The sequence below is a fragment of the Alligator sinensis genome, unplaced genomic scaffold (genome assembly GCF_000455745.1).
Source record: "Alligator sinensis unplaced genomic scaffold, ASM45574v1 scaffold527_1, whole genome shotgun sequence".
Classification (NCBI taxonomy): Eukaryota; Metazoa; Chordata; order Crocodylia; family Alligatoridae; genus Alligator; species Alligator sinensis.
Window position 1 is genome coordinate 1,937,161 of NW_005841958.1, and position 21,826 is coordinate 1,958,986.

Consider the following 21,826-nt stretch of genomic DNA (forward strand, 5'->3'; position numbering starts at 1 on the left):
CTGATACGAACAAGTTTTCCACTATTTCTGAATGAGAATAAGTACACGTTTATTATAGTCCCCATTACTGTAGAACTTTTAGGCAAAAGCTTTATGCTCAACTCTTGTTGCTTGAGAAATCCCTCTCTTCCAGTTCACGTGGGCGAGGTGAAGAAAAGAATTATCCTTCTTTAAGAGGAGAGGTGAGCTCCTGCCTTCAACAACATTTTCCAGAGCACCTCCCTCCCTGGCTTGTTAACACAGGCCTCTGAGAACGGCTCCACATGACACCAGCACAACTCCTCCACTCCCTTCCAGGCGTGCAGAAAAAAATCTCTCCTGAATGCTCACACATAATGAGAAGCTACAGCCCTGCCTCTGGCCTTCACTTCAATGAAAGGGCTTAAGTTTTATGCTTCCTCTGATGTGGTTCTCTGAAATTAAGCCACTCAATACCAGTGGCAGAGCGAGGAAAATCCAAAGGCTGCAGTATGGAGAGACAGGTATGTAGTGTGTAGTATCAACATAGGTATGCACCCTTTGTATGCATAATCGGGAGATCCTTGAAAGAGAGCCTACACACTCTCTCTCTCTCTCTCTCTCTCACACACACACACACACACACACACACACACACACGCATTTAATGGCATATGTAGAGATAATATATATTGTGTGTGTTAATATTATAATTAATATATATATTTTTAATTATATTATTAACACACACAATATATATTATCTCTACAACACACAATGTATATTATATCTACATATGCCATTAAATGCATATATATGAGATAATATATATTGTGTGTTAATATTAAAAAAAATATATATATATATAGTGTGTGTGTGTGTGTGTGTGTGTGTGTGTGTGTATGTACATGATTTGGTCAGTAGAGTTACATTCTATACTTGATGTTTATAGTATATAGCATATTATATTGGGGTTTCCAAACTGTGGTACGTGTAGCCCTGGGGGTACGCAAGACATCTCTGGGGTGTATGCGAGAGAAATTGTGTAATGTTAGATTTAATTTTCTTTATAATAACAATTAGCCTTTAAAGGGTTAAAATATAAAACATGCTGGTAGGGGTATGCAAGCAGCTGGTAAATCTGGAAGGGGGTACACAACATGAAAAAGGTTGGGACCCTCTCCATTAGATAATGGAAGGCAATGTGGTATAGGAGGACAGGGCATTGACTTTGAATTCAGGAAACCTAAATTCTATTCCTGGTTTTGCTATTCACCCATGGACTTGTCATTTCACCTCCATTCTCTTCTACCTTTTGCTAGGAACTAAGAATGGGAACTTGTTTGCAAATAATATTTAAATGTGATTAAATCAGCAATGAAAAAATGTCCTAGCAAAATAGCCTGCAACATGTATTCTCAGCCACAGGGTGGCATCTGGCAGATAGGCTTATGACAAATTGCTGCTGTTTCAATGAATTCAAATCCCGCTTTTGAAAACTTAGACTTAATTAGGAAATCTAGACCTCAAAGAATGCATTTTTGTTTTGCTTTACCTTGTGTTGTTTTTTAAATTGGGCAGAAGTAATAGGGTAGTCATTTATGGAGAGGAGATAGCCAGCCAGTACTAGAGATCTGATACTCATCCATTACAGTATGATAGCAAATGCATTAAAATTAATAGGAAATGTTATTACTAGGCAATGCTTAGCATCTAAATATCTTAGAGTTTTTCAGAGATTGGTAAATTAAGCATCATAACACATGCATAAATGAGGCAGCTCTCATTATGAATCCTATACAGATGGGCAAACTGGGGCAGAAATAACTGATTTTATTGAACTTATGCAGCAAGCTACTGACAATGCTTCTTGACTCTGTACCTTTTATCTTATAACCACTACCAAAGCATGCCTACTGAATGCTTATTTAGTGTTTATCCAAAATTTACTAGCGGTAAATAAAACAGTTGGAAAAACTTACTTGAAGTACAACAGAAGCATTCTTATAGCCATATGCAAATTTTAAAGCTGGATCAGTCCAGGAGTCTGTCTAGCCCAGTGCTGAGAACCAGGCGCTTTGGACAAAAGTGAAAGAAATGCCTTAGTTCCTATCCTTTGTCTCTGAATATAACTGTATTCTTAGTTTAGAAAATACACCCCTTCCTTCACACTCACACATCTGATTTTGTGACAGATGGCCTGAACTGACCATTGGTTGGGCCACTCACTTAATCAGATATAATCATTTTTAGAAATGGATGAAAAACATATAGATATTATGCTGAATCATTCTCACCATGTTCTTCATAAGTCACTTAGCTAGCTTTCGTAGTAAACGCTTTGGGGCAGAGGATCTTATCTTACATAGCACAATCCTGTTTGCTGCTAATCAATAATCGATTAATTAAGTCATAGGTAACACGCACTGGGGCATCTGCACAAGCGCTTTACTGGTGAGTTGACAAATTAGCTCTTCAGTAAAGCATCACCATCTACACGTGTGGTGCTATTGGGCTAGAGTAAACTAATTAACTCCTTGGTAGGATAGTGCTGCCTAACACAAGTACTATCCTACGGCAGAGTTATTTACTCCACCACAACGCATGTGTAGACAGCGACCAGGGTGGCTAGGGCATGAGGGTACTACAATATAGAGGCTGGTATGTTGAGCCGGGGTGGAGCAGCTCTGGGCTGGCAGGCTGGGAGCAATAAACTCTGGAGTGAACTGCACCGGAGTTTATTCAGGTGCACTAACTGCACGTGTAGAGGTGTCGACTGTAACCTAATTACGGTTTCACATATAATTTTTATAGGGACAGGTGAGGAAAAAATACAGCAAGACCAGTGACTAGAAACAGCTTGTTATTAAAGATGTCAGTAAAGTTTAGTATGAAATTTATTGCTGGGTTGTCGTGGCGACTTCTGGATACATTTCTTTATATTCTAATTATGATCTTCAGAGATCCAGAGAATAGCAATATCCTGGCATTCACAATCGGGGCAGGGGGGAGTCTACTATTTGGAGTTATTCGTGTTTGTTATTCTGAACGAAGGGGATTTAAAGAAAACCACTTAGACGTTCATGAGTATAATGAGGGGAGATACAAATGTGCCATGCAGGGCTGTAATGAGCACTGGATTAACCTTGGGATGGCATCAGTGGTGGTTTTCTTTCTCTACATCACAGCAGAGGTTGGGTTTGGGCCTGCAGACGGTGCAGTCAGGAAGGAGTCAACACATGATGAACAGGGCCTCCAGAGCACGCTGCAGTGTGTCACCTTTCCCCTCCCCACATGCCATGCATTAGTCCTCTAAGCTATTCTCTCCCCTTTCCTAAAAATCTCATCCCTCTGCTCCTGGAGACTGCTCTAAACTAGTGCTCACTGAGCTGACAGCCTCAGAGTCTGATGAAAACCTATTTTAGCTTCAGTACTGCACAGAAGGTTCACAGCATGGAATAATAATCCCTGCAAATAGTTCAAGTCCTAATAGGCTAAGTAACCCCTACGTTACCTTTTCTGTCTTGGCTCCCTGTGATTACAATTGCTTTACTGAAGCACTAACTAGACAGGTTTGTGGTGGAGGACAGTGCTCTTCACCACCCGAGTAAGAATTTATCTCAGCTGGCTGCCTCTCAAAACACAGTGTCACCTTCTCTCTCTGCCAGAAGATGGAGTGTAGACATTTTCACCATTATGGAATCTAAATCTTGCATCCTATTCACTTCTATTTCCACTCTTACTACACTTGGAGGGAGGGGGTTGGGAGGGTGGGGGGCGGAGGATTTATAGCCCTGGAAAACAAGGTCTTCTCATTTTGTTTAGGCTTCAGGAAACAACTGATTTATCCTAAAGACACTGGTTAGGGACAGACATTACACATATGCTGATTGAAGTGATCAGAAACTGGTTTAAACCTGTAACAGAACAGAAGTTCAGTGCAAATAAACCAGTTTCTAAATGGCTGAAATGGGTTTAAGGCAGTATCAGGCTTAACCGATTTGGGTCAAACCAGTTTATGCAATGTCTGTCCCAGACCCCTTCCTGGTTTAAGTTAAACCAGAGTCCCCCAGAATCCCAGATGCTTTGCAGCCCTGGGCTGGGCTGTCTTCTCCAGAGACCAGAGCTGGCCCTGCTCCTCAGCACTGCAGGCACAGTAGTATCTGCCTGGCTTTCCCCTGACCCCTCCCCCTGCTGCTCACTGCTCAAGTGGCGATTCCCCTCTCCCTCCCTCCTCTGTCCCACAGCATGGATCCTAGGCATGTGATATGCTAGCTAATGCTGAGAAGTGTCTGTGTGCATGTGTCTCCAAATTCATTGGGACAGGCAGACACAGCAGTGTCTACTTAAGGCTTTTTGGAGCTAGTCAACAGGTCAGCTGGTAATGTCCTTCTGTTCTTTCCTTGGAAAAAGCTGTTTAAGAGCTTGAACTAATGAAAGAGGCTTTTATTTTGTTGATGGGCTGTTAAATGCTGTGTTAGCCCCCTGCTGGCTCCCTTGCCTGTCAGGTTTGCAAACAGTATGAAGAAGCAGGGAGAGGGAGATTGAAAAGCTCAGTTTCATCAACAGATATATGTACTGCACCCCGCCCCCCTTTGCATCAGAGTGGTAGCTGGGGGCTGGCAACACTCCCGCCCTTTGAGCACGGAAAAGCCTCAGACAGTGCAGGCAGAGTGGGGGTTTACACCCCTCCCTCCTCAGAGCATCCTGCCAGGACCTGGCCATGCCCCCAGTCAGCTCAGCACTATAGAAGGTAAGGGAGGGCTGCTCTAGCACCCCCCAGCTTCTAGCCTGAGCCACTGCAGGCATGTGCCTGCATTTCCCCAGTCCTGAGTGAATGTCTGTTCAGTTGCAAACTGGTTTAACCTAGGCAGGCTAGACTAACCCACAAAGATTTAATCAATTCAGGCTCAGGCTTTTTCAATGTCTGTCCCTAGCCACTCTAAGGCCTGACACAGTAATTGGAGTATTCACAACCATACTGACCTGTCAGTCTCATTTGCCTAGTTGCTCTCACTTGGAGAGGCCTATTCTTGCACTAAAATTGTTTCTCCCACCGATTGCTATTGTTTATGACTAAGCTTCTAAGATTACCAACCTGATTGTCAGCAGATTCCAGGGACCATATACAACTCTTCCCAATACTGGTTCCTAAGGGTACTTTTTTTTTCTTTTTCATAGTCATACCTGCAGCATCTGTCCACTTGCATTTGAGTAGTGTTCTAGTCCAAAATGTCTGCCTGGAACTCAAGCAAATAAGTGGGAATTAGGCAGCACTTTCCGCTATCAAAATTTGACTGTGCTTCAAAATGCATTTATAGCTGCAATAGTCATTGTTTTTACAGAAGGTCTGTAACCTTGAAAAAAGAATACTGTCCTGAAGTAACAGCCCTTATAGAGAGAGAGGAAGAATAGGCATGCACAGACTGTAGTCACAGGGCATGAGACTGAATGTGGTATAAAGCTGCTTGCCAAAGACATCAGATAGTCATAAAACTGGAAGACATCATATATAAGGATGTTCCTCTCACCAGAGCAATGTGGAGATCATAGTCCTACTTTATCTTTATTGACCTCGTAAGGGACACATTTTTCTTTCTTCTTCTTCTCCTCAGTACTCTTCTCTTTTGTCAATTCAGTTATTCCTATTTCTGAGCTTACTGAAGCAGTGTTGAATGGCAATGCTGCTGTTTGGTGCGAGTCCAAGAAGTCATTTTTCAATGTAATTAGCTTGGGAAGTAAAAACACTATGGACCTGTGTTTTGCTTTTTTTTCAGGCACTGGCAGGTTAGGTTACCCAATGAGTTAGGTTACCTGCAGGAAACCGGCTTTCAATTGTAGACCTGTGATAGCCTGGGAAAACTTGCCTGGATAGAAAAATCCTCAAAAATACAGCCTCCAGTAACCCTCACCTTACTAAGATTGTGAGCCTAAGGGCAGGTTTAATTAAAAGTTCCTTCAAAATATGCTCCCTACTGCTTTAAGCTACTGGGTTTCAAAAACTCTGGTGCTGAGCCAAAGTGGAAGCAGGCATATATTAAAGTGACAGGTACAAAAGATACTGTTCTCCCTTCCCCAGTGATCCTTGCTCGTCAAGATTTGGGCCCCGAGTTACAGGAATGCTTACAAGGAAATCCCAGATCTCTAGCACAGCTGAAACCCGGCCCTGTGGAACAAGTCTTACACTACTGCCTGCTCAAAGCAGATCTAACTACAGGGCTTTGATACCAATGGCTACTTGATCGCTTGCAGCTGAAGGTAATTAGCAATCCCTTGTTGTGGGTTTTTTTTAAATTTTGCTGAATTCTTATGGATAAAGATGCAGACCTGGACCCAGTCCTCAGAGGTGTTGGTTACCTGCAATGCTGTCTTCTGTGGGAGTTGGAAGAGCTCAGCACTGGTCAGGATTTTATCACATGGATACTAAATGCATCAAAATGGCAAAGTACTGCTCATCTTCCTTGTGTAGCTTTTCTCTCCCCTAGCCTTACTCCTCTTGGGAGTCCCCCCAGGCTGTGCCTGAGTGGGAAGTCCTTTCTATCTCCCTGGTCCTTCACCCTGTTCCACGTTGCACCGGGCTGTAGCAATTATCAAAACACAGGGCATTTTTACAGGTGCTCCAGGGGTAGGGGATGGGGTGCTTTAATTAGAGCAGCTCCAAGAGCTCCTCTAATTAAAGTGCCCACAGCATGCATCAGCATCCCCTGTGCTTCAAAAAGGTGGTGGGGGTGCTTGAACTAAAGGTCGTCAAATGAGCTTTCGTTAGTGCCCCTGCTACCATGTTGAAGTGCAGGCACACTTATGCATGAGACACAGAGGCTGGCTGGAGTGTGCTAATTAGCATGCTCCAGCAGACCTGATTAATCGAGTCTGCTCTGATGCACTGTAATTACAGTGTGTCGGAGCAGCCTCCTGGCATGTCTACAGGCACCCACAGTGCCTATTGGCTAACAATACGCTCCTTTTTGGCGCCAATTATTCCAGCAAGAAGGTGGAATCATCATATTTCTGGGCTCTGATTTAAATGCCACTGCAATGTAATCATCACTGCATAATTGGAAGAAATAACCAACTATGCTTTAACTCCAACTAAAATTTGAAGTGAAGGCCACATTAAAAATGAATATAAGGGAGATTGTCCTCAGGTTAGCCTCACAGCCTAATAGGTACCAGCTATCAGCTTTGCTTATAAATGGGGTCATACTCTGCTCTATGCTGTTAATATGTTGTGGATTTTATTTCTATAGATTCATAATCACAGGTTCTGGAGTACTCTGTAATTACATGAGTTTACACTTGCAGGGACAAAGGCTGAGTAAATATTTTATTAGGCAAATTTTTATCTTATTGAAACTGAATACACATGTGATAATTCGCCTGGCAAGTGGGGTGTTGGATGGTGAAATAAATAAGGGAGTTTACACAGAGTCTTGTTTGCAGATTTACCCTTTTGAAAAAGTATTACATGTAGAATTACTGCAAATAAATTGCACTACTTTAATTATAGGTGCAATGCATATGACTTATGGGGGCATGACACTCCACTTACCTCAAAGCATACTGAAACTCATGGATTAGAAACTGGCTCAAGGCAAGAAAACAATGAGTGAATGTAAATGGTCAGGTTTTGGGATGCAAAGAAGTAAACAACTGGATCCTCTAGAGGTCTGGGTTGGGATGAGTTGGGATCTCAAACAAGGGGTAAGTACTGAAGTGGCCAAATTTGTGGATGACAAAATTTAGTCAAAGTGGTAAAGACCAAGGTGGACTTTGAGGACTACAGAAAGGATCTTGCACTATTGAGTAAAGGGGCAACTAAATGGCAAACAAAATGCAATGTGAATAAGTGTAAAGTGATGTACATAAGCCAAACTGTACCTACACTATGCTGGGCTCTACGTTAGCTGTTGCCACACAGGAAAGAGATCTGGGAGTCATTGTGGACCATTTGCTAAAAACATCATGCTCAGCAGCCATCGAAATGGCAAACAAAACGTTAAGGATTATTAAGAAGGGAATTGTAAACAAAACAGAGTTTAATTTTGTCCCTTTATAAATCCATGGTGTGTCCATACCTTAAATACTGTGCCCAGTTTTGGCTCCCCACACCACAGAAAAGATGTACAAGAACTAAAGACTGTACAAAGTAGGGCAACAAGAAGGGGCTTCCATATGCTAAAGAGGCTAGGCCTATTCAGTTTAGAAAAGAGACAATGGGGGAGGGACATGATAAGAGTTTACAAAATAGTAAGTGGCAAAGAAAAGTAACTCGGGACTTATTATTTATGCATCATCACAATACAGGAACTAGGTGTCACAAAAATGAAACTAGTAGGCACTAAATTTAAAACTTAACAAAAGGAAGTTTTTTGCACACAGCGTGTAATTGCCACGTGGAACTCATTGCCACAAGATGTTGTGGAAACTAACAGTTTTGTCCAATTCCTTTTTGAATCAGGTTAAGTATTGGAGGAAAGGGGCATTAGTAGCTAGGAAAGCTATGGGAGTGAAGGATACAGCCTCTGAACCAGAACTTTCTGGATCTTAGATGCTGGAGGCTGCTAGTGAGAGAAGAGCAGGCAGTGTCGGCAGCGCCTTTTTGCAGGGGGTGCACGTGCACCCACATGCATCCCCTATGCATCGCCAATGCTTCTTGTGTTCTGTGTTTGTATCATGTGCACGAAGGCTTACTCTAATAAGAGTAAGCCTCCACTTCCAGTGAGGCTCTCAGTGATCTTTCTTTTCTTGTTGTCAGGAGCTTCTGAACTGGTCTTCAGTTTCCTCCAAAAGGCTGTTTAGGTTCATATGCGCAGGATTCATTCTGTCATCACTCATTTCCCTACTCAGATGCTCAAGCTACATTTCTACATATGCAAAGGAAGGAACCCTGGCATTTAGGTAGGGGGACCGCAGGGGACAAAGTGAAATCCTTTTTTTTTTTTTTTTTTAACATTTTATTAGAACACAGACAATAGCAGACAGTCTAAAAATGACCCCAACACAGGCCTCACAGAAGGTAATACAACATAAAATTTCAAGGAATTACATAATACGCACGTGGTAACTGATATCATATTCCACTTCACTTAGACTATGCCCGGTATATACAAACATGCCTTAGTATTATCTATCAAGCACATATTACACTTGCTTCATACATGGATGCAGGGTCACTCATCATGTACACTGACAGAAAATCAATAAGTGCAACGCGGGTCCCCTCTGCTCTCCGTATCTCATACTCAAGCCCTCACCCACCCTTTCTGGCAATAAGTGCTGCCCCTCAGCTTAGCCTATACCTATGCGGGGCTGAAATGACCCCCTGAAGTCCAGCCCTTGCCATTACTTTTCGTTCCCTCCTTCTGTCTTATCCCTTTCTCTACCTCTGCAGAACTGCAGCTCGAGCATTGCTAACTGCAAACACTCCGTCGTGGAAAAGCACGACCCCTTTAGTGCCAACAGGGAGCGCACTTTCCATAGTGCTACCTTGGTGCATGTGATCAAAACCCTCACCCCCCATGTTCCATCTGTCCCCTCTGATAACCCATAGAAAACATGTTCGAGAGTGACCCCCGTTCCCCTTCCCGTCTCCTTCAAATAGGTAGCTACCTTTTCCCATACCAGTTGTGCATAAAAGCAGTCCCATAACACATGTGCCACAGACTCGGGTTCATCACAGAGCTCCCTTAGGCACGTGGGGGACTGTGAGAGTCCCCAGCGATAGAGCACCTGTCGCACTGGCAGAACATTTTGCATGGCCCTCCACGCCAGCTCCTCGTGCTCCCCTTTCCAGTCCTTCCCCACCAGCCTTTTCCACACCCTGCTGACTTGCTCTGTTCTCAACTCCCCGACATCTGACATCCTCTGCTTTCCCTCATGAACTTAAGGACCCTTCTGGCGTCCCCCAGCCCTTCGATCCCTAACCCCTCCAAACCTTCCCTCGCAACAAAAGCTCCAAGTCGCGCATAAGGGAGAGACATCTGCCAAGCCCACGCCCCCTGCCACCCGCTCCCGAACAGTCCCAGCCTTTGTAGGAGCCTTCCCCCTCAGAGCCTGCAGAAGTTGGAAACCATTCCCGGTGCTCCCCTCGCTTCCCTCACCACCATCTTCAAAAACTGCGCATAAACATAGGTCTCTATGTTGGGGAGACCCCATCCCCCCAACCCTTCTTCCTTATATAACTCTGTCCTAGCCACCTTCTCTGTCTTCCCCCCATGAAAGAAGAGGCACCAGGCCCGCTGGACCCACCGGGCCTGTAGCCAGGACGGGGGGTACACCATCGCCGTGTACAAGATCATCGGCAACAGGCACCGTTTGATCACTTGCACCTTCCCCCTCGATGATAAACCCCCGTGTGCCCCACAACCCCACCGTCTGTTTCACTCTCCCCTCCAACACTTCCCAAGCCCGTTTCCCTTTCCCTTGGGTATCCATCCAGACGTCCAGTATCTTCAGTTCCTCCCTTTCCACCCATAATCGAAATTTCCCCAAATCCCCCCAATTCCCAACCGCCAGGACTACGCTCTTGTCCATGTTCACCCTCTCTCCGGATACCTCCCCAAACTCATTTGCGTGCTTCACCACTCTTCCCAGGGGCACCTTGTCCCTCACCACGCATGTCACGTCATCCATGTATAGGAGGACTTTTAATTCCCCTCCCCTCGGCACTCTAACCCTGCTGATCACCCTATCCCTCCTGATCCGCTGCGCCAGAGACTCAATGGCGCAAACAAAGAGCCCCGGCGACAGCAGACACCCTTGTCTCACCCGAGTCTACTGCAAAAGCTTCTCCCAGGAAGCCCCTCACCAGCACCCTGCTCGTTGCCCTCCCGTAGAGTGCCCGCACCCACCCCACAAATTCCCCCAGCATCCCCACCCCTTCCAGAACCCGAAACAAACGCGTGCCCAATGCTGTCGTACGCCTTTTGCAGGTTGAGACTCGCTACTATCGTGTTCCACTTTTGGTCGGTAATGTACGGCAGTGTATCCCGGAGCACCCAGTGTGCTTGTGTTGTTTGCCACACTCCCCCCCCCCCCCCCCCCTTTTCCAGCACCTGCGGTAACACCTCCCCCAACCTTGCTGCTAGGATCTTGGAGAATAATTTATAATCAGAATTCAACAGGGTGATTGGCCTCCAGTTCTTGATGTGCTCCCATCCCCCTTTCTTGTAGATCAGGACCATGACACCCTGGGCAAAGCCCTCCCCTCCCCGACCCTGATCCATAAATTCCTTAAACAGGGCCAAGAGATCCCCCTTCACTAAGTCCTAAAACTTCCCATAGAATTTCACCAGGATCCTGTCACCTCCCGGTGTCTTCTTTAGTGGCATTGTTCTCAAGACTCCCAGCATTTCGTTTTCCGTCAATTCTTTTATCAGACCCTCCCTCCCTTCCTCCCCCACCTTTGCTTCCAACCTCCCCACCGGTCCCTCCAGTTGTTCCCGCCTCACTGCTTTCCTATGAAACAAGTCCTTGTAATACCTAGTCACCTCCCGCAAGACCCCTTCCACGTCCTCCACCCTCCCTCCGTCAGCCGTGTGAACCGCCCCCATCACCCGCATCTTCCTTTTCACCCGCAAGGCGAAAAACCTCCCCCATTCCTCCCCCTCATCCACCCACTCCGCCTTGGCCAGGAACATTCGTTCTTTCGTCCTGGTCCAGAACCAATTTTGCACCCCCTCTCTCGCTCTTTCCCATTCTCTCTTCACCTCTTCCCACAATCTTTGAACTTCCCCTTGCAAGTGCGTTAACTCCTTCTTTTTCTGCCGTGCCCTTCTCCTCCCTGCACCATCGAACCGCTCCTGCACGCACCCCTTAATTTCTACCCACCAGTCCCACTGTGTTGGGAAAAAGGGCCGCAAAGTTTGCCACTGGTGATATGCCCTTTGAAAGGCAATGCATTCCTGGGGGGTCGTCCAATAGTGAGACATTTAATTTCCAGACCCCTTTCCCCTGTTTGAGCGCCTGCCCGATGCCCACCTCCACCCACAGGACACGATGATCCGAGAAGCTCATGTCTATCAGTCACTTGCTGCGGATCTCCAACCTCTCCGACACCAACACAAAATCGATCCTCGATTGCCCCTGCCCACCCAGATCTGCTCTGGTAAACGCCCCTGTCCCTTCCCAAATGTCCTGGAGCTCCTCATCTTTAATCCACCCTCCGCAGCCACTTCCCTGTGCTATCCATCCTGACTCCCTGCCCTATCCCAATCCACCCACCCTCTTCAATGATGCAATTAAAATCCCCCATCACGATCTGCGGTCCTCCACCCCCCCCACACATCCCCATTTTGTGCAATAAGTGCACCCTCTCCGCTCTCTCAGCTGGGGCATAGACATTGTACAAAGTCACATCCACGCCCTCCACCTCCACCACTGCCTTCTGCAGTCTCCCGTCTTCCAAGACCTGCTGGTCATTGATTTTCAAGCCCCACTTCCTTGCCAGGATCCCTACTCCCACCGATTTATTCTCATTTGAACCCCCCACCACGATGGTCCCACCCCACATCGTTTCTCCAAATATTTATAATTCCTCCCCCATGGGATCCCACATTCCTGCAAGCCCAACATTTGTGTGTCCAGGCCTTGTAAGGTTGTATACATTATTCCCCATCTCTGCCTCCCATATAAACTTCTTACATTTAATGATGCCAAGGTCAATGCCATTGAGGCTATTTTCCAGAGAGAACCCTGCATCATGTCTCGTCCATGCTGCTACTTAGGTCTGAGGTGTCTCCCCCCACTTTTCGCATTCCCCTAGCCCTAGCCAGGTGTTCAGTCACAGTGGGGCTCAGGAAACCAACACTTTCCTCCCTTCTACCTTCCTCAACATGTTGTCTCTCCACAGGGAGCTCCCTACTCTTCTCCCCTTCTTTTTCAAGTGCTCCCCCTTCTGTCTCCTGGACCTTTCCCCCTTCCTCCTCTACCCTCTTTTTCTTTGGCTTTACACTCTGTTTCTTCTTTCTTTTCACTGAGGAGGGCTCTTTTCCCTTATCCCCAGACAGTTCCAGGTCCATGGCTGCTGGCTCAGATTCTTGTGCCCCTTCTCCCACTCCCTCACTCTGCTCCTTCCATCTGTTGCTCTTCTTCTGACTTGGTGAGCTGGTTAGCTGCCTCGATCACGTTGTCTCTCTGCTCCGCTTCTGGTGTTTCCTCAACTATGAAGCTGTCCATGTCCAAATTGCTGCTCTGCGCATCCCCAGGATCTTCTTTGCTCCTCTCCTCTGCTGCATGTGGCTCGTGTGCTTTGTTCGCATAGGACAGGGGGCACTGGTGCTGCAGGTGTCCCTCACCTCCACACACGGTGCATTTCAATTTTTGTTTACAGGCTTTGGCCCGGTGTCCCATGCCACCATACCTGTAGCAAACCATTAGGCTACAGAAGGCAGCCAGATGCCCCTCCAGGCCACACCTGATACACAGTTTTGGCTGGCCATGGTAAGTTACATACCCCCGGTGGGGCCCTATGGACACTACAGAAGGCAGGTGCCTCACCCCGCCGGGGTGTCTCGGGTCTTCTTCTAGGACGACTCTGGATCTCCATGCCCCAGTCCAGATTTGCCACTGGTCCAGGACACGCTGGACATCTAGGATCTTTTCCACCCGCCCCTCCAGCCAACTTCTTACATCTGCGGGCTCTAGGTTGTCTGAGTACATTTTGAAGTACAAGACTCTCTCCCGGGCCTTCTGGCCAGTTTCAAAATGCAGACCCCACCAGTCCTCATTGTCTGCCACTTCAGAGTACTGGGCCCAGAAGGCTGAGTACGCCTCTTGCCTCCAGAAGGTAATTGATAATTTCCAGTGGTGGAAATTATCAAAAGCCACCATGCAACTTAAATTTTTCGGGTTAACTTGCAAGTCCTCGAGAAGAACCCTGGTCATAAAGTCTGCTCTCAGCATGGTTGTTTTCTCCCTTCACCCCCTCAGGGGTCAGAGTGGCTTTTACACGCAGTTTAACCATTCTTCGTGGGTCTCCTTCTCCGCACAAACAATAGGGAGGTTCCAGAACCTTCCGCGCAGATTCACTGCTCTCTGCATAGCTCCGCCTCTCTTTCTGCAGCCGGACTGCCCCCTCTCTAGAACTTTCTAGCAATACAGCATCACTACTCTCCTTCATCTCTGAAGACACCACCTTGCCTCCTTGGCCAACCGTAGTCCAAGTCCCCGACCTCCTCCTTCTCAGCAACACCCTCTGATAGCTCACCAAATGTTGTCTTCATGGCAGAAGCTCTCAGGACCTCAGACAATCTGCTCAATTCTCCATACTGCTCCAGAATCAAAGCTTGCCTCCATGAAGCCTCCAGCAATCCAGCCGCTCATCTCCGCTCCGCTTCTTCCACCGCTCCAGCATAACCCCGGAAAAGTCCGCCGACGTAGCCACGGTGCTTCCCTTCCCCTCACCCCACCTCTCAAGTCAGTGGTGCTGCCGCAGACAGATGCAGGGGCTGGGCGGCATGATGCAGCACTGGTATTACTATTGAGGCAGCTAAGGAAGTTAATGGCCTGTTAATGACCCATTTGTTGTTCTTTACTTCACAGGTGTTAGCAATCATCTCCCCTTTTTAATGATCATTCCACTAATCAAATTAACCTATTTTAGGGAAATGTTGTCTGCTAGGGCTTTCTATTTCACAACTCCTGCTGTTCCACCTCCCTGCTCTGCGCTGCACCTGGGAGGCTTGTTTGAATTTTCACTGGCTGGCCAGGACCAGCCTCCAAAATCCAGGTCTGTCCTCGTCAAACCGGGATGTATAGTCACCTTACATATAGGGCTATGTCCAATGAAACAGGCCTGTAGCCTCATCTACATTATCAAGTAACTGCACCTCATTCTGTCTTTAATTTAAAAATAATGTGACCATTAAGCAAGACCATGGATGATGCTATACTTATCAACTTCTCAGATCGCTGATCATGTGTTCTTAAATTTTCAACTGGAACCTAAAGATAACTGCTTTAAGAGTGGTATTTCTGTTGCATGGGGTTGCTGGTCCATCTGTTTTCCAAGATTGGAGTCTCTAGCTTGAAATATAGAACTTCTTCACTAAAGAATCCTTAAATGGAGAAGTTAAGACAGTCGAATGAAGATAAGGACTGGGGGTCTATGTATACCTTATGGACCTGTCTACACCACCATGAGGTTTCTTACACATGCCTATTGGCACATGCCCAGCGCTGTTCCCAAAGTTGGCATATTCCATATTTGCAGAGGTACCATGTGCATGGAGAGAGTGTGCCTGGCATCACTGTGGCAGTCTTTTGTGTGGTCAGGAAGCGGTGGGACATGCCCTCCGTGGTGAAAAGTAGGCCACATAGGCTGTGTTTAGCTGATCCTGGAGCCAGTGAGCCAAAAGGTGCTTTGGGATGCTGTTTATAATCTGCATCCTTGGAAAAGCTGTGAAGAGAGCAAGTTGGAGGTCAGGTCCATGAGACCTGAGAATAGCTGCTTTCTTTTTAAAGTGTATGGAAACTTTTTCAAACAACGGGAATTCATTAAATGCAGCAATAATAAAAGCAGTACTTTTCCGCACCCACTATAAAACTTCTTGCAGAAATTGTTTGAATCAAATGGTTGTCCTTGTCAGCCAGATAAATGGCCTTTGTACGGCATAACAGACAGAGCTGCCTGGAATCACTGCCCCCTGCAATGTAGCCAGCGTTCTCCAGAGAGGGACTATTGGGAGCCAGGGAATATAGAGTAAGCAGGTCTTTTGCTGTCATTTTTGACTTTGTGAGGCAGCAAATGTCAAGAGGAGCTCTTTCTTCAGCCAAAGAAAAATGTGCTTGCACTGCCACCCTATGGCCAAGTAGCTGAAAGCATGTCTTTTCATTCATCTGTGCTTAGGAGGAGAACCCAGGTGGCTATTTTCTTGCTATTATAACGTCTTGGTATATGGGTTGAAGGAGGCATTGTTAATCTCCAGTCTTCCTAGGAGAATGGACCATCTAAAGCAAAGAGTGGGTAAGATATTCAAATCTTCTATAACAACTTTAAGCATCTATCTATAGGTGGTGCTAGGAGGTAGCAACAAGGCTAACAGTAAAAGAAGTCAGTATGTATAATTATGAGGGGGTTGTGGTAGGAGGGAGGCATAATGTCATGTAGAGTTGAAATTCTGCACTCTGGCTGCAGTGAGAAGGCAAGGGGGCAGTACATTTGGTTTATTAGCATTTGGTAAACACATGGACTCCCACACAGCACAAGATGCAAAGACTTCACAGAGACAGATGCCCAAATGCAGAGCTAGACTCTTTTCTAGGTACAACGTATGAAACAAGATCATGGTTTACAGCATAAGAGGCATGATCCTGCAGCCGTTCATCTACCTGATCATATGGGCAGTACAGTAAATGTGTCTCAAACTCCAGTGAGTCTATTCCCACTAGTCGGTGATGAGATAAGTGTTTACTATCATACCTTTACACTTATTAGCACTGCAATCTAGATCAATTACATGAGTTTCCCAAGGCATACCAGGAGTCTGGCAGAGCCAGGAATTGAATGATTATCTTCAATGCGTTCCTTCTCTCAAGTGGAAATGCTGTTTTGACTTAGACATTGTAAGGTGCACACTTGATGCTTTGTGTACAGATATAGGACTGAAGATATGTCAAACTGCAGCATCAAGTACTCCACAGCATTCCCCCACCAGGCCTAAGCCTACCTTTAGTTAATTATACCCATGCAACCTCAATGGAGGCAAAAACAGAAGGAGAACAGTGAAGAACTTAGGTGTAGGATAGGACACGGCAAGGGAAATGGTGAAGGTGCCTCTTCCAGAAGGAAGAACCAGAATAGCCCAGGAGAGGGCACTTAGCCAGAAATGGAGGATGTCATTAGGACCATGAATACCACCAAAACCAAATCTTCTAGTGTACTCACTCACAATAAATGGACCGTTATCCAGCCAGGAAGGGCTCTATTGCCTCAAAGGATAATATTTATAATCCAGACAGAAAAACATGGTCAAAAGAAGTGGCAAAAAATTCCCCCAGTCTGACTTTCAAATCTATCTTATGACCCACCATCTTGCCATACCTTCCTATTAGCTGCCAAGCAGCCTGTGTAACCTCTTATCCTTTACCAGCTCTGGAAATCAAGGAAAATACTGAATCTTCATGCTGTGGCCTTGATATCATGATCTAATATGATATAGTTTTGCTGCAAACCTGAGATTTACAAAAGGTTAACAGCTTATTTTTCTTCCCAGTGAACACACACTTGCATGTGGATGGTCATTCCCTGTCCCTTCACTGTTCTTTGCCACTGACATGCTGGAGCACGCATCTCAGTTAGATTTCATAATCTGCTTCTTAGTCAACATAAATCAGTTGTTGTCTCCTCTATTCTTAGTCCTTGGAAATGGTCTTATAGATTTCATAGACATTAGGGCTGGAAGGGACCTTGGAAGATCTTTGAGTCCAGCCCCCTGCCCCAGGGGCAGAAAGTCAGCAGGGGCTGTTTGAGGTCTTCTGCTGCTAGTAAAATGTCAAAGCAAAGCTTCAGCCTTTATGGAAAATACATATTGGGAGGAAGCAGAGCTTTTGGGGAGACGATTTTCCCAGGTGACCAGTTAATGTGGATGCTGTTACTATTATTCTAAATGACTGGTATGTAAAATAAAATAACAGTAGCTTGGCTAGCAAGAGAAAACCCAGCTGTTACTGACTTTTGATTGAAAAATATGGATTCTGTGTTTCTATGCCCTAGGTCCTCCTCCAATCATCAGTACTTATACTGTGGCAGCACAGATAGGGCTTCAGTCAGGGATCGGGTCCTAAGGTGTATGTACAGACATACAATGAAAAGAGGTCCTAGTCCCAAAAACTATACAATCAAAGTAATTAATTTATCTCATATATCTCAGTGCAGTCAGGGCACTTTTTTCCCCCTATGGTGTCCTAATTTCTGTTGGGTGGAGTTAAAAACATATGCAAACTTTTTGCAGGTGTTGGGACTGGATGGGCTGGAGAATTTTGTATAAGAGACAACACCTGTCACTTGGTTCTAGTCTGGCTCTAGCCAAGATTGCTGTCAGAGAATAGCAATGTTTGGCACAAGAATTTGAATTGTACCAAAGTCTTGCTAGGTACCATTCTACTGCCCTGATTTCTACGGCTGGTTAGCTCTGGTGAGACACAGTTGTAACTTAGAGCAGCCTTTGATAAGCATCATGTACAGGTAGCTGATAGCAGGCTCATGAGGCAATAACATTGCCTGAGAATGAAGTGCATCACAGCGATGCTCTGCCATGCCTTGATGCATTCCCTAGGCTGGGACTTGTGTGGGGAGATGGCCACATAAGAGGAATCTCTCAGGTCCTTCCAGGCCAGTGTTACCACCTGTTTGCATCACCATCTCTATGAACAGTATCCTTCAAATAAAAGGACATGGTTGGACTAGATGAGGTCCCTTCCAGCCCTAATTTTCTATGATTCTGTGACATGGAGCTCACTCACATTTCAATAATTCCAGATCTAAAGTCAATTTACTCTTGGGATTTGCCTCCTAATGTGCTGTTCTGATAAACTTAGCTTATTGGAGCTAATCTCTAGGATAAGATATGTTGATTTGTTTCTAGTCATGGCTGTTGCCACTTTGGCTGTATGCCACAGGTGCAAGTTGAGGGATAGAAACTCCAGTTATGCCCCGTGTGACCTAACTCTTGTTAATGTCAACACGCCAAATGCTGTTTTCAATGAGATCACAGTTTAATTGAGAGCGTGCCCCTTGACTTGAATGGGGCTCCTATGAATAGAGGGCTTCCAGTAGTTCAACGATGTGTCACCAATGAACAACAGGTTGTGCTTTCCTCACTTTCAGCTGTACCCTTAAAATGAAGAGCTGTGTGAAGAAGAGAGAGAGCAGCTGCATTCTGGCACCTAAGTAATTTTGTAAACATTTTCCTACTTATGCATCTAATTAAAAAAAAAATTAGCACTTGCAATATTATTTCATCAATTCGTATTATTATTCTATTTGCAAACAATAATCATTCATTATGAGAAGTCCCACTGCATAGAAAATACTGAGAGTAGTTAAGAAAACTCAGAATTCATTTATGTGATTTGGTAATCGTTTTCAACTTCATTAAATACTCAGAAGCCTAATAATACATTATCCTTATCTTGATGCTAAATTTTAATTGCATGAAGTTTGGTCCCTCAATAATTAACACATTGTATATCCCACCTAATTCACAAACTAATTGTCATTTCCCAGATCTTTGTTACTTGCTAATTCTGCCAAGGATAAAGAATTTTACTGTCAAAACTCCAGACTAAGTGACATTCCACAGGCACAATAATGACAAAACAAGTTAATTTACTGCAAAGTCGCTGAAAGATGAGGCTTTTTTAATTGCATATTTGCTACCTTCATTAAAAAGGTAAATGGCTCTTCCGTTACATATTTGCCCATTTCTAACACATTAAAAAAGTGTTAACGAACCTGATTAAAATTAATTGAAAAGGTCCAAGATCTGCAAAGAGATCCTAACACCAGCAAACTTCTAATTGAAGCTGAGAGAGGGAGATCTGAAAGGGGTTTTTGAGTGAAAAAGAATTGAAGTTCTAGCTCTACTATGAAACCAAATAAGATGAGAAATATAAGTATGATCCAGCACTGAAACACATGGATCTAGATATAGAAAATGCTTTCTCTTTGCATTCTTTGTTGCTGATTGTTTTATTCTTCCATCCTCCACCCCTAATCTGAAGGGCCAGCTTATGTCACCATTGCTCAAGGGGGAGAAGAGCAGCTAGGAACAAAGAAAGCGATGGAGAGCAGCCCAGTTGTCTCTTTGTGGAGTGGAGGAAGGGAATGCATGTTTGTTAAGAATACAGGATCCTGATGTGTTGGAAAAAGAAAGAAATGGGTCTTGACAGAAACGAAGGAGTGAAAAGCATAGGGATGCACAAACAGAAAGACTAAAATAGGGGCCGAAGAGGAGAGACAGAAAAGGAGTCTATGCTGCAGAGAGTACAAACGATCTACTGAAGTGGGCTTAGAAGGATCTGCAAATGAACTAAGAAATGTTATTAATGGGCTGGGTTAGGCCTAGGAGAAAAGTCGAAGGAAATTAAGCAAATCTTGTTTGATCGAATTTTGTACATGCCTGTAAATTGCCCCAGTTTTAATGATCATTCAGAAATACATGGTTCTGGACTAGTGGATCCCTGGTCTGATCCATTGTATCCATGCATAGGTTTATACATATTGGCTTGCTCATGCACTGAGATTTTGGCACAGTTGTAACAACCAACCTGTGCTATAATTTTTGGCAATCAGCTACTACTAAAATCCAGGAATCCACTAGAGTGCACTCAGTTCTCCAGATTGTGCCAGTTCGCAGTATGCGCTTGTGTGTGTGTGTCTAAGTTGGGGAGAGGGTATGTTTATGTGTACATTGGGAGGATGGGGATTTGCTTTAGATAAAGGTATCTCTCAAACTTAATAGAATATTACATTATTCTGACTGTGGTGTTTAAACTCTCATCCCTCTGCCCTACTACCAGCCCCACTGTTTCAGGATAGTCTAATCTTATTAGAACTATTTGTTTCATCTTTGTTAATGACATACACCAGTTATCTTGTTGCCACTATATAAATGTAAAATGAGAGAGAAACATTATGAGCCATTTTAATTTTTTTTTGTTTTGATTTAATTTAAATGGCTGAATGAAAAATAGCTTCTTCTAGTAATTCTGCTGTAACTAACTCATTTTGATATTGGTTCTATTAGCCTTCTAATAGCATGAAAGCTAAAAAATTAAATCGTTCCACTTCCACATTCATAATTATGTGCAATTAAAATCTTTACATACCCAAAAGTCTTATATGAAGCCCTGAACCCTTCAACTGTCACTCTTCATTATCTCCAAGCCCAACAATTTTACAGTGACACACTGTACACAATGAGATGTGCTAAAGAGGAAATATTATATTTTACTGATGTATGTGTTCTTTAATTTCTCTGAATTAGCTTTTTGATATGGATGCTAATTGTTTTCTTTGAAAAGAGTCGCCGCAGATATGTGATTTCTCTATGCCTGTTGCTCTTCAAAAAAAATATAGTTAATTGCGGGGAAACAGGAATTTCTCTGTTTCTCTATTTTTCTTCTATTTCTTCTATTTTATATATATATATATTAATCTTAATCCAACTTTCTGATTGCACATTAAAAAGAAACCTTCACTGTTTGTGATCAGGACAGGCTAGTCGGGGACTTTTGATGTTTCCCCCTCTTCATTTATTCATAAGGCAAGACGAATAATTAAAACAGGACATTGGGTGGTACAAGTAACAATTCTTCTTTCCCTCTCCCCATGAACTTCTAGGATATTCTGAGAGACCCATTACTAAAGTACAGCCTCAACTATAAGGCACTGGCAGCTTATCTCCCATTGCAACCAGGGACTCAGCTATTATTGTTTGGCAGCCATCTCAGTTGTACGAGTACCATATTTACTTGAATATAAGATGAGGTCACCCCTCCCACCCCCCAAAAAAATCAGCATGGGGGGAAAAGCCCCTTGTCTTATTTGCATACAAAGTGGAGGGGGGGGAGCAGGCAGCTGCTGCAGCTCTGACTCTGGCCCTGAGCCTTGGTTGGGGCCAGAGTCAGACCTACAGCAATCTCCTGCCCACCCCCCTTCCCTCTCCCTTACTGTCAGGCACAGCTTGACTCTGGCTGGGGCTAGGGTCTCTCCTGGGAGAGCACACGGCTCCAGGGTCTGGCATGACAGTAAGGATGGGGGGAAGGGTGTATGGAGCTGGGCGGGACGGGGGACAGGAAAGCTGCAGGGGGAAGAAGCTGGGGCAGAGGGCAAGCGGGCCACCAGACACCCCCCGACACACACACA

At 44.9% G+C, this 21,826-nt stretch overlaps 1 long non-coding RNA gene across 1 annotated transcript in view; it reads left to right on the top strand.

Annotated features, from left to right (window-relative positions):
* Positions 1–307: 307 nt before the first annotated feature.
* Positions 308–21,826, top strand: part of LOC102384018 — a 33,116-nt gene continuing 11,597 nt past the window's right edge. The window contains exon 1 of the long non-coding RNA XR_323446.1: positions 308–482. This is a non-coding gene — a long non-coding RNA (uncharacterized LOC102384018). The remainder of the gene's footprint in view (positions 483–21,826) is intronic.